Raw genomic sequence first — 13,403 nt, forward strand, 5'->3', positions numbered from 1 at the left:
AAAAATCATTGTTTCTTCTCATTTTAAATGACATATTTTAAAGGTCCACTGCATAACAGTGGCTTGCAAGAGACTAGAAATACCAGGAAACACACAACAAGAAGATAAATTCTAAAAATCTGAAAGTAAATGCTAATGTATTTTTAAAATGCTTAACTTTGAAAATATAGTAAACATTCAATTATTTTGGAAGTGGTTTCCAGAAGCTCATGATAATGCAAGAGGAGCCAAAGAACAAGCCTCAGAGGGCAAATTCAGATTCTTCTAATTCAGACTTCACTAACTCAACAGCTGGAATAAATTAATTACTATTAAATCAATGCATTCTAGATTGCACTGTTTGTATAGAACTTAGCCATGTAATTTAAGCAATGAGGTGACACTTTAAAGACTAAATACAGGGCTGGAATTAAAGCCAAAAGGAATTTATATTTTTGACAAAGACATAATTAAAGAGAGCAGTTTTAACATGGACAAAGATGATTCAAAATCACAGTTCTCACTGGTTTTAAAATCTATGGAACCTGGATGCTTTTAGGGAAGACAGACATCTCCCAGCCAGCATAGGTACAGAACACAGGGTATCATGCCTTCAGATGAGCTGGATGATCTCACACTGCCTTCCCACCCCTTAAATCACTCATGACTGCATCAAGGGTTGAGTAATAGTGAAGTCCAGAGTTGTTTCCTAAATAAATACAGACTTGCTCTAACCTCCCATCCCCAGCCCAGCCTCCTCTCTTGTTCTGCAATGAACATGTGTGATAGGGGAACTGATCTGGTTAAAAATATCTCTCCCCTTTTTGCCAGTTTTGCTAGACCAAGAGTGTTTCTCTCCTGTTTCACTGTGCAGGGGCATGAACAGGGAGGTCAGCTCCAAGAGAGGAGAGGCAAAAGGGGCAGTAAAAAAGGGCAAGGAGCTGACTGCTTACATTTGCATCTCCCAAGAAGTAACACACGCAGTACAGCTTAAACAACAGGGAACAGCAGGAAGATTATTAAAGAGAGGTAATTACCTTCATAAGGGCAGACTACACTGCTGGAAAAAGCAGAGGAGCTTTCAGACACACTGCTTGAGCAGATTATGCAACACACAAGGCAGAACAGAACTGGTCCTGAGGTAAACATAACCACGCTAACCTTGAACAAGAACACACTTAGCACTCAGGCAACAGAGCAGTGTGTGAGCAGTAAGGCAGATGACCAGACACTGATCCCTTTGGAAGAGGGATACACTGCAGTTAGTGACACAATGGTGCAGTAATGCACACAGCCAGGACCGAGGTGACACTTCTAGGCAGGCAACAGACGTGACTTAGTTACTTTCAGACATCCAAGATATCAGGGCATCATTTTTTGAGCAAGTACTCCATGCTATCACCAGCCACACAATTAAACAACCCATAGACACAAGGACACCAGCTCCAGTATAGGAAATTACTGGAGGATACAGAAGCATCTTCACTGCTTTCCCTGTTGTTACATCCTTCCAGCAGAATCTTCCACTGGCCATCCCAGGGACATATCAATAAAGCAGATCCTTGCTGGGGACGTCAGTTCTTTCACAGTCTTTCACCAAACACAAGTTGACAAAAGTACAGAGATGCTGTCTGCCATTTTGCTTCCCAAATATGCATTTTTCTCCCTATTTGAAGACTGACAATTTTAGGGTTATGCCCTCATCATGAGGGAACAAATCTAAGAAGTTTAAAAAGCCCACTACCTCATATGAACCTCACTGCAGTTTTATAATAGAAAACCAGCAATACCATTGAAAAAAAGCTCTTGTGTTGCCGACTTGTTTTCTCTTCCATGCTTCATCATGCCTTTTGCCACCTCTAGCATTCATGTGGACCAAGGACAGGTCAGAGCTAATCTCTTCAACAATCCACCCCCTGCTTCCTGTTGACACAGGAATCCTCCTTGGAGCAGACAGACTTAGGACTAGGAAGAAGCAGGTGTGGTTATCAGCTGACTTTACCCTGCACACAGCTCGCTGTATTTGTGACGTCTGCCACAGCACCCAGCAGATGGGAAAGGCAGCAGCCTCACAGGGCTTCTACACTCAACACTGACTGCTTGGTGATTCAGCAAAAAAAACCAAACCAAACCAAAAAACCCCAACCAAACAACCCAGCAGTCCACTGAATCCACCCCAGTAACAGCAGTGGATGGAGCCACAGGATGGATTCTCTGGAAAGCAAACTCAGGTTGACAGACAGAAGAATTACACTTGGGATTTCCATGGTTTTTGACTTTCTCAAGTGCTGCCAGAGCCACATGTGAGGCTGAGAAAGGAACTCGGTGATACAGACAGCAAGGATTAAGCCATGATGGGAACAGGAAGGACTTGTTAGGTACGCACATTAGCCATGCCAGAGCCAGCCAGACTGACATGCTAATAAGAGTTTTGGAACTTACAAACACTTCTACACCAGTGGTAGAAATTTCATAAGGAACACACAGGAAGCCCAAATACTTGGCCTCACTTGACACCCTCAGAGTAAAAGGATCTCCAAGATCTGGTGAGAGGAAGACAAACCAAAACAGGGTAATGCTGAGAGCATGGCAGCATACTCAGCAATTCCAATGGGAGCTACAAACACGCAGGTGGGGAATGGCACTGTCTGTGAAGGTTACATAAACATCTCATGGCATAAATTGTTATAGAAGAGGAGAAGTCCAATATACCATAAGAAGTTTAAGTCATACAATCAAGTAATAAAGTTATTAAAGTTCGACCTAGTTAAAGGATAGGGAAGCTGCCCTGTAACTGCGCCTGCAATGCAATTATATTCCAACATCACAGTTGAATACAGTGAGACAAAAAGCTATTGGCATATGGAAAATTAATGTTAAGGGAACAGCGTAAAAAAAAAAAAAAAAAAGTAATTAGTAATCCTCTCAAAACTGTTTCCCCCTCAAAAATAACCCAAACCAACCAAACCAAAACCACACAACCCTAAAAAGAGGCGACAAAAATTACAAAAAAAGCAGACATAATTCTGTATTAGGAGATCAAGTAAAAACTCCTCACAGCTGGAAGCAAAACAAAAGCAGTCAAAGGAGTACATCAGCCCCTGCAATAAAAGCTTACATACTGCATGATTAAATGGGGAAGTTAGGAAGCAAATCTGAGAAGTCAGCTTTTAAAAAAAGAAAGTTTGCTTAATGAGAACAGAAGAGATGAGAATAGACATGGTAGGTCAAAAGTGAACAGGAAATAGAACTCAACGTGTTTGGGTAGCACCTTGTGAAGTTACTTAACTAAATCAAAAGCAGGAAACGGACCAGAAAAACCAGCAAGATCTCTTGCAGACCAAAATGAGAAAGGGATGACAACACCAGTGTAGAGCAGCTCAGTGGAACACTATTCCCAGTATTTACCAGTGAAGCAACTGGGGAGACATTCACACCTATCCTCATAGTACACAGCTCAGAGGGATGAGGTCAATTTGAATTAAGTGCAGGGGCTGAACAGACAAGTCAGACATAATTCACCAAGGCCAGCACAGGGACAAGTCCTGTGGGACAATTCCAGACCTGACACTGAGGAAATGCTGGGCAACAGGTGAGCAGTGTAACTCCAGAGCACACTAAAGACTCTAAAGGGACTGACACCACAGAAAAGCAAATGCAATTTCCATCCCTGCAAAGTAGCAGTGGATCAGATCACTGAGCACAGACAACCAGTCTGCTGGAAAGAGTAGACACAGCTTCTCTGAGAGAAAATCCTACCAAGGCCACAATACTTCCCCCCACGCTGGTGCCAACTCATATATCCCTCTGATTTTGGGGATCCAGCTGGATCCAGTTGGATCCACTGACTTACTGGGCTGAACACCTGAAGCAATCCACCAGGATTCTTTTGGAAAAAAACCAAAAAAACAAAAAACAAAAAACAAAACAAACAAACAAACAAAAAAAAACAACCAAAAAAAACAACAAAAAAAAAGACCTGTAAATGTAATCTTCAGCCACTCAAAACGGGCTCAAGACTTTCAGTGACAGCCTGCACATGGTTCTGCTACATACTGCAGCCTCTTTCACTATCTTAAAATCAGGATCCAAAGGTTTGCCACACACTGCAATGTTTGCAACTATGTACATAAAAGCACCATGATGTACCCAGATGAACTCAACAAGGGAAAAAAAAAATCCCTGTTTAGCCTTATATTCTAGCCTGTAAGCTTTGTTCTGATGGCTGGGGAATTAGATGTAGGGCAAACAATTGGCAGTGCTGTTTACAGCAGAATCATGAAAGAAAATCTGTTATGTGATTGCTTTTTCCTCCACAGCTTCTGGATGTACTTGCAGGCAAGTACATCTACCTGCCCAATGTGCCAAAAGCTGGAAAAAGTCGTTAAGGTGAGTCCATTAAAAAAAAAATCCCTTCACTGTAATCTTTAGCACTGCTGGGTTCAGCAGCAGGCTTAAAGTCTCAACCAGGAGAGCATTCTCAGAGTAGAAGACAAATCCAGGTTAAAACAACCTGAGCTACAGTTCTTGTCAGCCTTAAATCAATACTGGCTGGTTGCAAGGGTCCCATCTTTCCCCAGACCATAGGGGAAGCTCCTATCCCTCAAGCCAGCTCTGACATTTAGGATACTAAAAGACTCAGCAAAAAAAAGTCTTAAAACTCAGCAAAAAAATAACCTAACAAAAAGCAGCCGAGTATCTGCTGCTGACTTATCAAGCAGAAACAGCACAGCCAGCACACACTGATCAATGCAAGGAGCTCAAGGGAGGGTGTGGGGCACGTGTGTGAGGATGTTTTGTTTGCCCTGGACATGGAGCCTCATCCAAGGGCTGCATTTAACTCCCATTACTTCCCCAAGCCCAGCAAACTATAGTCAGAGCATTAATTATGCCTGCAGTAGTCGTGGTATTGGGAAACTGCTATTCTACATGGTTCATCATCTCATTCAGGTGCCTTGCAGGACACAAATACACTGCATGAGATAGTCAGCTATTCTACACCAACAAGAGTAAAGAAAAACAAAAATCTGAAAGACCCAGAATTAATCTCAAAGACACTACAGTGTTTCCACAACAAAGCTTAAACATTTCTTTCTGAAATTCAATATTCCCTCAAACACCCCATGAGATGCAAACAGTCTCTCGTAACTATGTACAGAAACCTTTGGTGAGATCCCTTCAAATGTCAAAACTGAATTTCAAAAATCATCCTATCAGACTGAAAACTCTGGAAAATAACCAGAGTGCATTTTAATTTCGATGCATCAAAATCTCCGTGTTCATGTTTTGGTTTGGTTTTGCTCACTAGATATTTTATGAAAGTAAAAAGCTAACAATATCTCAAATTAACCTTGAAAATGACATATTTCTGAAGCTAACACCAAAAACAACTATACTGCACATCAGCAAAGTATATATATAGCCTTTCAAAAGTAGTACCAGGAGTTCTCTGAAAATACTGTATCCCACAGCTATGCCACAGAGAAAGTGTAATATTTAATTTAGTATAAATTTTCTAGTTTTGTTTAAGACAGTTATTTGGTATACTACCAAAAAGCTCCAAACCAACCTCACCACCTATGAGCAATCCCATACAACCATGATTCAATCATTCCAGGAATTAGCTAAAATAAAACAGTTGCAGACCAAATCATTGATCTAAAGATGAATATTATTTTGTTGTTATTAAATCTGTACATTGGCTCATTTTAACCTCTAAAGGTCAAACCACTGAAGATTTATCTTTACTCCAAAAAACCTAAGCATTCAAACATCCTTCTACCTATTTTTTAAATGAACACAGGTAAGGGTAGCTTTTAATGGTCTGTGAAAAACACTATAAATCCCTTGAAAACAACAGAGAGGTACAAATTGCTCCTTTTTTGGATTTCTCACTGCAATGCTTCAAGGTGCCAGATCTCCTATTTTCACCTCTTCCCAGGAAGAGTAAATCCATTATTGTGGCACCTTGCTCCCTGACCCGACTTCAGGCTGCAGCCTCACATCTGACAGCTGGAGGCTGGCACCAATTTTCCTTTCAGTAACCTGGGAAAGGTGGGTGTACACTGTGATCAGCAAGGTTTACTGCAAACTAAACCATGGATTTACACTTGCCTTTGCTCAGACACAGCCACTGGCACAGCATCTACCTCATGAGCAGCACTCAGCTCTGTGCCAGACCACACACGAGGTGGTGGCACCTTCCACCTCATGGTGTGAGGTCAGATTGCCTCTGAGCATCATTCCCAGTTTTAGCCCCACAGAGGCTGCATCCAAGCCTAAAACACTGCTGGCAGTGGGCATACTTCAGCTGATGGGGGAATTCTAAACAGAGATGAGGAGGTGCTGTTCCTCCATGACCATATAAAAACACTGATTAAACAACTATGTTACCATTACCAGCCCTAGAAGCAATGATCACCTACTGTATCACTTTATTGGTTTGTTGGTTTGGTTTAAAGAAATAAACAAAGCCACACAAACAACCCACCAAATCACAGCTTTGCTTTAAAAGCCCTTCACATACCACAGTTCCAAAGTTATCAACTTGAAGTCTTCTGTCAATGTCAATTGGAAGCCCCATCTTTCCCTGGCACCTCAGGGTGAGCCAGTCTGTTCAGTTCCTTGTTATTCCTTTTCACAGAAACTGTGTTCCCACACTGCTCCATTTCTTTGCTGCCATAAAATGCTGTGCAAATAAAAACCTATTTTATTAGGTGTCTGAAGTCAAGCAAGTCTCCAGTATCACTACTCCAAGAAACATTATTGCTTAACATACACTTTGTTTGCCATTTGAATCCTTTCCTCGAGTTTTATTTTGGCAACCATTCTTCTTAAGAGCAAAAGATACTGTGTTCAGAAAACCAATACTCCCATTTCCCTGTTCAACATGAACAATAGCAGAGTTATGGTTCAGTTCCAGTCTAGTGAAAAATTATTTATACTCATAACATTCTCCAAATTCATTACCTCCACAGAGCTCTGTTATTGACCAATGTTTGCTTCTATTCATCTCCACCTCAAGAAAGCCATAAACCTTACTCAAACCAAAAGCAGGCTGGAAAGAAAGGTAAAATTTTCTCTGTGAAAGCAAAACAATTTATTAGAGAACAACCCCTACTAAGTAAGTTAGTAATCCTGCTAGAACCCAACCAGGCCAGACAGCACCAAGGTGGGCATCTCTGAACTCACAGTGAAACAAGTAAACTGCTCAACAATAAGTTCTATCAGAAACTGCCTAAAGACTGTTCATCTAACAGTCCTTAGAGATAATCAACTTCATCTATCATCACTATTCTCCAAAAACAATCTTTCTTATACAAGAAAAGCATCAGTGACACAATTTAAAACTGTGACTTATCCCCATATTCAGACACAGAATTCATTTGTGATAGTACTTAGCTTCATGTCAGGAGTATTGGTGGATCATTACTAACTACCATGGCTGCACATGAGGACATGAACAACCTGGCAATGATTACCAGTGTCAATTAAAAAAAACAAAAGAGGAATTTTCAGGCAAGAAATAGAGACAATAATATGATACGGAGAAGACGAGCTTTGTCACATTACCTTGATAACCTGAGACTTTCAATGGCAAAATTACTGTCTTCATCCTTGAAAACCTCATCAACAGATTTCTCAATCTAGAACACATTACCAAAGCAGAAACAACCAAGGACCAGGATTATTGTCATCTATCAGTCCCCTTTGATGGGGGACCCATGAGAAGGTAAAATGCCCCACTGAGGCCTAAAGCCCAAGTCCACTTCAATGCACTCAGAGGGACTTTTTAAACTATCAAATCTAGTAATCTTACTACCAAAGGCAATGTGTCGTACATATCTTATCATAAAGTAATCAAGATCTATCTAAACTATTTGGATTGCTTGCCCCCACTAATCCTGTTAGTGGTTACAATAATGCCACACTGCCTCAGAAAGCAGAAACCTTACACTCTAAATCTAGAACTAATTCAGTCTTTTTATATCCTTTTGTTCCTCTCAGCAGAAGTGGCATCAAGTTTAAAGAGTTAATTTGTGTCCCTTTGTCTTTCTCTTATGTATGTATACACACATATACATACACACCTCTCCTCAATTAAATTTTGTACCTTTTAGTCATTGTTCTGATCCTCTAAAGCAGCCCAGCCCTTCTCATCTTCCTCTGCAAAGTGACTTCACACTTTGAAGCACTCTGGCTGCCCTGCTTTGCAAACACAAGATGTCTTTCTCATAAGAGCAGCAGAATCTTAAACTTTTACAAGTAAGCTCTCAGCCACTCCCTTTTAAAACTGTATTTAATACTTTTCTATTTTTACTTATAATTACTCCTTAAAATAGCCTCTTGCCCTTGATATATCTATAGCATAATGGAAGTTAAGCAATCCGATGGTCAACTGGTAATACCAGAAAACCCACTAAAGAGAGAAACAAACTCTTAACTTACAGAATCAGTTTTTATGTACTCCTGAAGTGCATGACATTGTTCTAAAAAATACTGATTTTTCATTCCATTTCTAACTTGACCTCAACACAACTTGATTTATAATCTACTCACTCTAGTGGGGTGGACGGAGTGTTGGGGAGAATTTCTGGTAGAAGACATCACTTCTGACTCCAGATGTCCCAAACTACTAGTTCCTGAAGATCAGAAAAATATTCAGAGAAGTATCATTATACGGTCACTGTTCGTATTTCCTTGCCACCCTACCTTTTCTTTCTGCTCATCTCCACTTCCAACACTTAGTAAATCAAGAGATCTTGTCTCTCAACACAACCATAACTTACTGGTTCTAGCAGGGCAAGGATATGTAACCATACCCTCTTCACACTTTCAAAATATCCATGAAAGAAAGGTGCAGTATGGTTTTTGGAGGGTCTTGTCTTTAACTCGTATTAGCAGAGTTAAAACTGTCTGAACTATTCTCAGGAAAAGGATTCACTGAACAGCAGCTCAGAATATGAAGGAGGATACTGTGACTATGAGAACCTCAAATGAAAAAACCATTCTGGAAAAAAATCATTGTAAATTCTGTGACTTAACTGAGAAGTAGCCTTTACAATAGCCTTTAAAGGAGTCAAGCTAACATGAATACAACTGTGATTCATTTCAGATATAGTGGATTACAGTTTTAAAAAAGGGGGGAAAAAAGGGAAAAAAGAAGTGTATGCCTCCAAGTTGCCAATTTAGGCAAAAATATCCTGAGCTGAGTCTGGAGAGCTTCTTGGCAGGGTAATCCAGTCAAGGGAAAGAACAGCTGCAATAATAGCCAAATTCTTAACCTGACAAAGAAAAGTAGGTTGAGGCACCTTATTTTTTGTGCTAAGAACACAAGGTAGAGTGATTGAAGACCTCATCCAGGTTTGTTCATCATCATCACATGGCCAGGAACAAAAACCAGCCCCTTCCAAACACCACTGCAGTGATTCATGCAGAATTCCCACCTGCCTCCTCTAATAACTTGCACACAGACAAGTTGGACAGAACCTGCAAAGCCCCAGAAACACTTAGAGGTCCAACAGCCATTCAGTGTTTTTATGTAAGATTGTCTCTTTCTTATTTTCACTAATCCAATCACTTAAAAACAAGGAGAGGTCTTATCAGTGGAACCATCTGAACATTACTGATCTCTCTGCAATGGCCTCTTCCAAGAAATTTCTGGCATCTCCAAGCCCCTAAAATTTAGTGCCAAGATGTCAGTGACCATTCTGAACTGGCCTAGTTTTCCCCTCCAGAGCAATTTCCATTAAACATCCTACATAAAATGACAACCAAGGAAGTGTATTATGCTTATGTATATGCTAAATATTGGATATATATCTGTCATCCACGTATTTATATGACCACTGGCCAGAAAAAGAGGAATATCTCACATAGTAGCAGCAGAGTGCTCATCATGTTCCTCTATCTTCATCTGCCCTGTCTAGTGTAACTATTTCAGCTCAGGACAGGCAAGAATCTGCTGCTGCTGATCACCTCAACACATTTTAAAAAGAAGAAAGCATACTTAAATTAGCAGGGTGGCAAAGGGTAGTTAGGTAGTCTTGGAGTAGGTTATTCCAAGACATTTATATTATGTATGTGAAGAAACTTAACACCTTGAAATCCTCAAAAACAAAGGGAAAAAAAAAAAAAAAAAAAAAAAAAAAAAAAAAAAAAAAAAAAAAAAAAAAAAAAAAAAAAAAAAGAAGCAGCTGGCACCAAACAACCCGAAGCACAGATTCCATATTCTCCCAAAAAGAGGTACTGCTGGAAGCTACTTTTTGCAGAGGCTTAAATCTTCTACCTTAAAAGCTCAAGCACAGAAAACTGCAATAATTCCTCTCTGAGGTGAAAAGAGACCACAATGGTTAACTGTACACAGGAATATTTGTTTCACTTGAGCCTTTTTCCTGTGAATTAAGAAAAAGGTAATTTGTGTTCCATTTATCCTTTATAACACTTCATTTTTAATACTTGGGTTAATCCAGTGTTCCTTCCAAATGAACAGCCCTAATTTTATATATTCTCTCAACTTTTAGTCCCAGTATTTTAGAGGAATTCGGGTACTATGGTGGGAAATTTCCCACATGAGATTTCTGCCGCCTGCCCCTTCTCTACTTGTTTATTTTTCAATTTTAGTTGAACTGAATCAGAATCCTGCTCCTGTTTCTTAAGAAGAATGAGCCTCATTACTACAACTTCATCTTCTATCAGCATCTTATTAGGGATCAGTTTTAATACTACATTTCCATTTGGTTCTCCAGAGTTTGGATAGCTGCTTGTACAACACTGTACCAAAAGAACTTGCCTTCTATTGCTTGGCTTGCAGTTTTTCATTTGTGCCAGTGGCTCGCTGGAGTTTTGGTCCCCTCGTGCTTAAGAGATGCTTCAATTGCAATTAATCACCCCCCTTCAGGCACTGCAGCACTCTTTGAAGAGGGCTTCTCTCCTCACTACACCTTTTCTGTGGGTTTTTCAACCACTCGCTCAGCCTCCAGCACTCTCAGCAGAAACACTCCTTAGAGAAGGTCAGTGAAGCACTTTCTTCTTAATGTGGCAGCCAAATAAAGTACTGAGGACTACAAAAATATGGTTTCTCTTCCTCATAAAAGTCCTTACAAGGGACCTCTGCCTAGCACAACATCTTTCCCAAAGTCAATCTTTCAGCAAGTTTATTCACACAGAAAAGAAGAGCCTTGCAAACTTGCCATTCCTTGGCAGCTGAACTTACCCTTGTGCTCACTTCCTGAGTAAGGAAAATAAGTGTGGCACCCAGCCCTTATATTCTTACAGTCACATAGAAAAAAGGCTGGAAGCAACCAGATTTACTCAGCTGGCCCACACTGCTGTCCACCAGTGGAGAATCACACACTTTTTTCTACCTTAATACACCTGAAATTCATGAATTCTTGAGCTTCACTCATAGAATTCTTATCTCTGCAAAAAAGCATCACATGAGAAACAGGGAAAGTGCTTTAACTTTCAGAAAAGATAAAGCAGAAGCAATACTGATGCTAAAGATAAAAACTTATGACAGAGATCCTTCTCTTCTGTCTCAAACATGGTCTCCAAGTACCACTCAGTAAAGGAGCCTCCCAGATGCTCAAACCCATGGTGTCCAACAAAGCCTGGAGAAGAGGCATCTTTGGTGGCAGAGGGACAAAATATAAATTACAGGAGTATGTCCATGGCACACATATTACAATCACTGCAGCCCTACGTTCAGCTTTGCCAAAGGTGCCACAGATTTCAAGCTAATGGAAAGAAATGCATCAAGTGAGGTTTTATATACCATTAAGGATGGTGAGAACTCCATCTTTGTAACACAAGAGTGCTCTGGGAAGACATACAGATCTCTATATGGCTGCTGTCCCAGTGACCTTGCCACAACTCCATGGAGTTGTTCTGCATTCCATAAAACGTCATTCTCATGAAATGAGCACTTTAATAACCCTGGCTGCAAGTATTTAGGGCAGCAAAGCAATATCCACGTACTCACAACAAGCACTGCCTTCCAGGAAGTTATGAAGGCTCAGTCAGACTAGGAAAACTTCAGGCACATCCTGTAAGGCATGGACACAGACATGCAGTCTGTTAGGTGACACCAGTTGTGAAGGGATGACAAATGCAAAAAAAAACCAAAACCAAAACAAAACAACAACAAAAAAAAAAAAACCCAACAACTCAGCAAATATGTTTCTGACCTATGGAACAGGAAAGGTATCCCACTTCAGAAATGAAGCTCTTCACATTGATTCCTTTAGCCAACACCCCAGTCATGAAAATGAAGGGCTTTTTAGAAGGTCATACAAGCAGCCCAGGAAAGATGCTGAATTGTTTATAGTGCTGGACTGATAAGCAGCCCAGCTTTTGGTCAGTCAGCACATACCACAACACTATCACACAGTGAGGAAGAGCAGGACCAGCCAGGACCAACTGAACACCCATATTCCACTTGAGAGCTACTGCACTCCCAGCATGCTACATTATCAAGGACATGTTTTTGAGAATTTGTCAATTAACCACAGTAGAGCTGCCCCATCTTGTTATTTAAATGAAGACTTTGCAATGCTAAATCTTAATAACCCACTCCTTAGGAGCATAAACATCATCATAAAAAAATCAAGCATTTTCATAATGCTTTGCTAATGAGGGCCAGGGCCTGACTGGACTTGTTTTGGCCTCCAGCCTAGCAACAGTTTCTGTATTGGCCAAACTCTACTATTATTTTTAAATAATTTACATATTTCCTGCTATCCTTGACACAAACCACCAGTATTTGGCATGTATCAAACAACTAACAATTCTAAAGACAATAATTTGATGCTATAGAAAACCTGCATTTAACTGTAAAGTTACTTACTGCAAGAACAGAGAGCTTCACATACTGAGCTTGCTTCATTAACTATGGCATGAGTTTTAAGAGAACTAAGGACTACATTTCATTCATTGACTGGTCACAGTCTAGATCTGTAAACTAAGCAAAATGAGCCAGCACAGGGTTTCAAACTTTTATTATCAGGTTATCTCTTAACTGTCAGTGACCATGAAGTGCCAGCATTAAATTTCTCATTTCAGTATTCAATGCTAGATACCATTACTATTGTATTTAACTCACACCTGAAGAGAAGGCAGAACTGCATACTCTTCCAGCACCTCCAAATCAAATATCTGCATTCTTAAATCATGAATGTCTCAGCAATCTCTAGCAAAAAAATACTGAAGTTAAATGTACATGTGAAGTAACCCAAATCTGGACACAAAATATATTTTTCTGACAGTCAAGAGTTTAAATGTCAAAATCAGTGATAAAAATTGTATTTCCATGAAAATATTTAGCAGGAACATAAAGCCCAAAATAGAATAAAGAAAATACGACGAACAATATGAAAGTAACTAAACAGAAGGAGGCAATAAAAATGAATGATCAGACTGATGGC

At 40.0% G+C, this 13,403-nt stretch overlaps 1 protein-coding gene and 1 long non-coding RNA gene across 3 annotated transcripts in view; one reads left to right on the top strand and one right to left on the bottom strand.

Moving 5' to 3' along the window:
• AMMECR1 (AMMECR nuclear protein 1) overlaps positions 1-13,403 on the bottom strand; it is an 84,525-nt gene that overhangs the window by 43,606 nt on the left and 27,516 nt on the right. The window lies entirely within an intron of this gene.
• Positions 3,881-10,171, top strand: LOC136370561 (uncharacterized). Its single transcript, XR_010745199.1, has 2 exons — positions 3,881-3,966; positions 10,102-10,171. It is a non-coding gene; the product is annotated as an uncharacterized lncRNA (long non-coding RNA).

Source organism: Sylvia atricapilla, chromosome 21, assembly GCF_009819655.1.
Source record: "Sylvia atricapilla isolate bSylAtr1 chromosome 21, bSylAtr1.pri, whole genome shotgun sequence".
NCBI classification, from domain to species: domain Eukaryota; kingdom Metazoa; phylum Chordata; class Aves; order Passeriformes; family Sylviidae; genus Sylvia; species Sylvia atricapilla.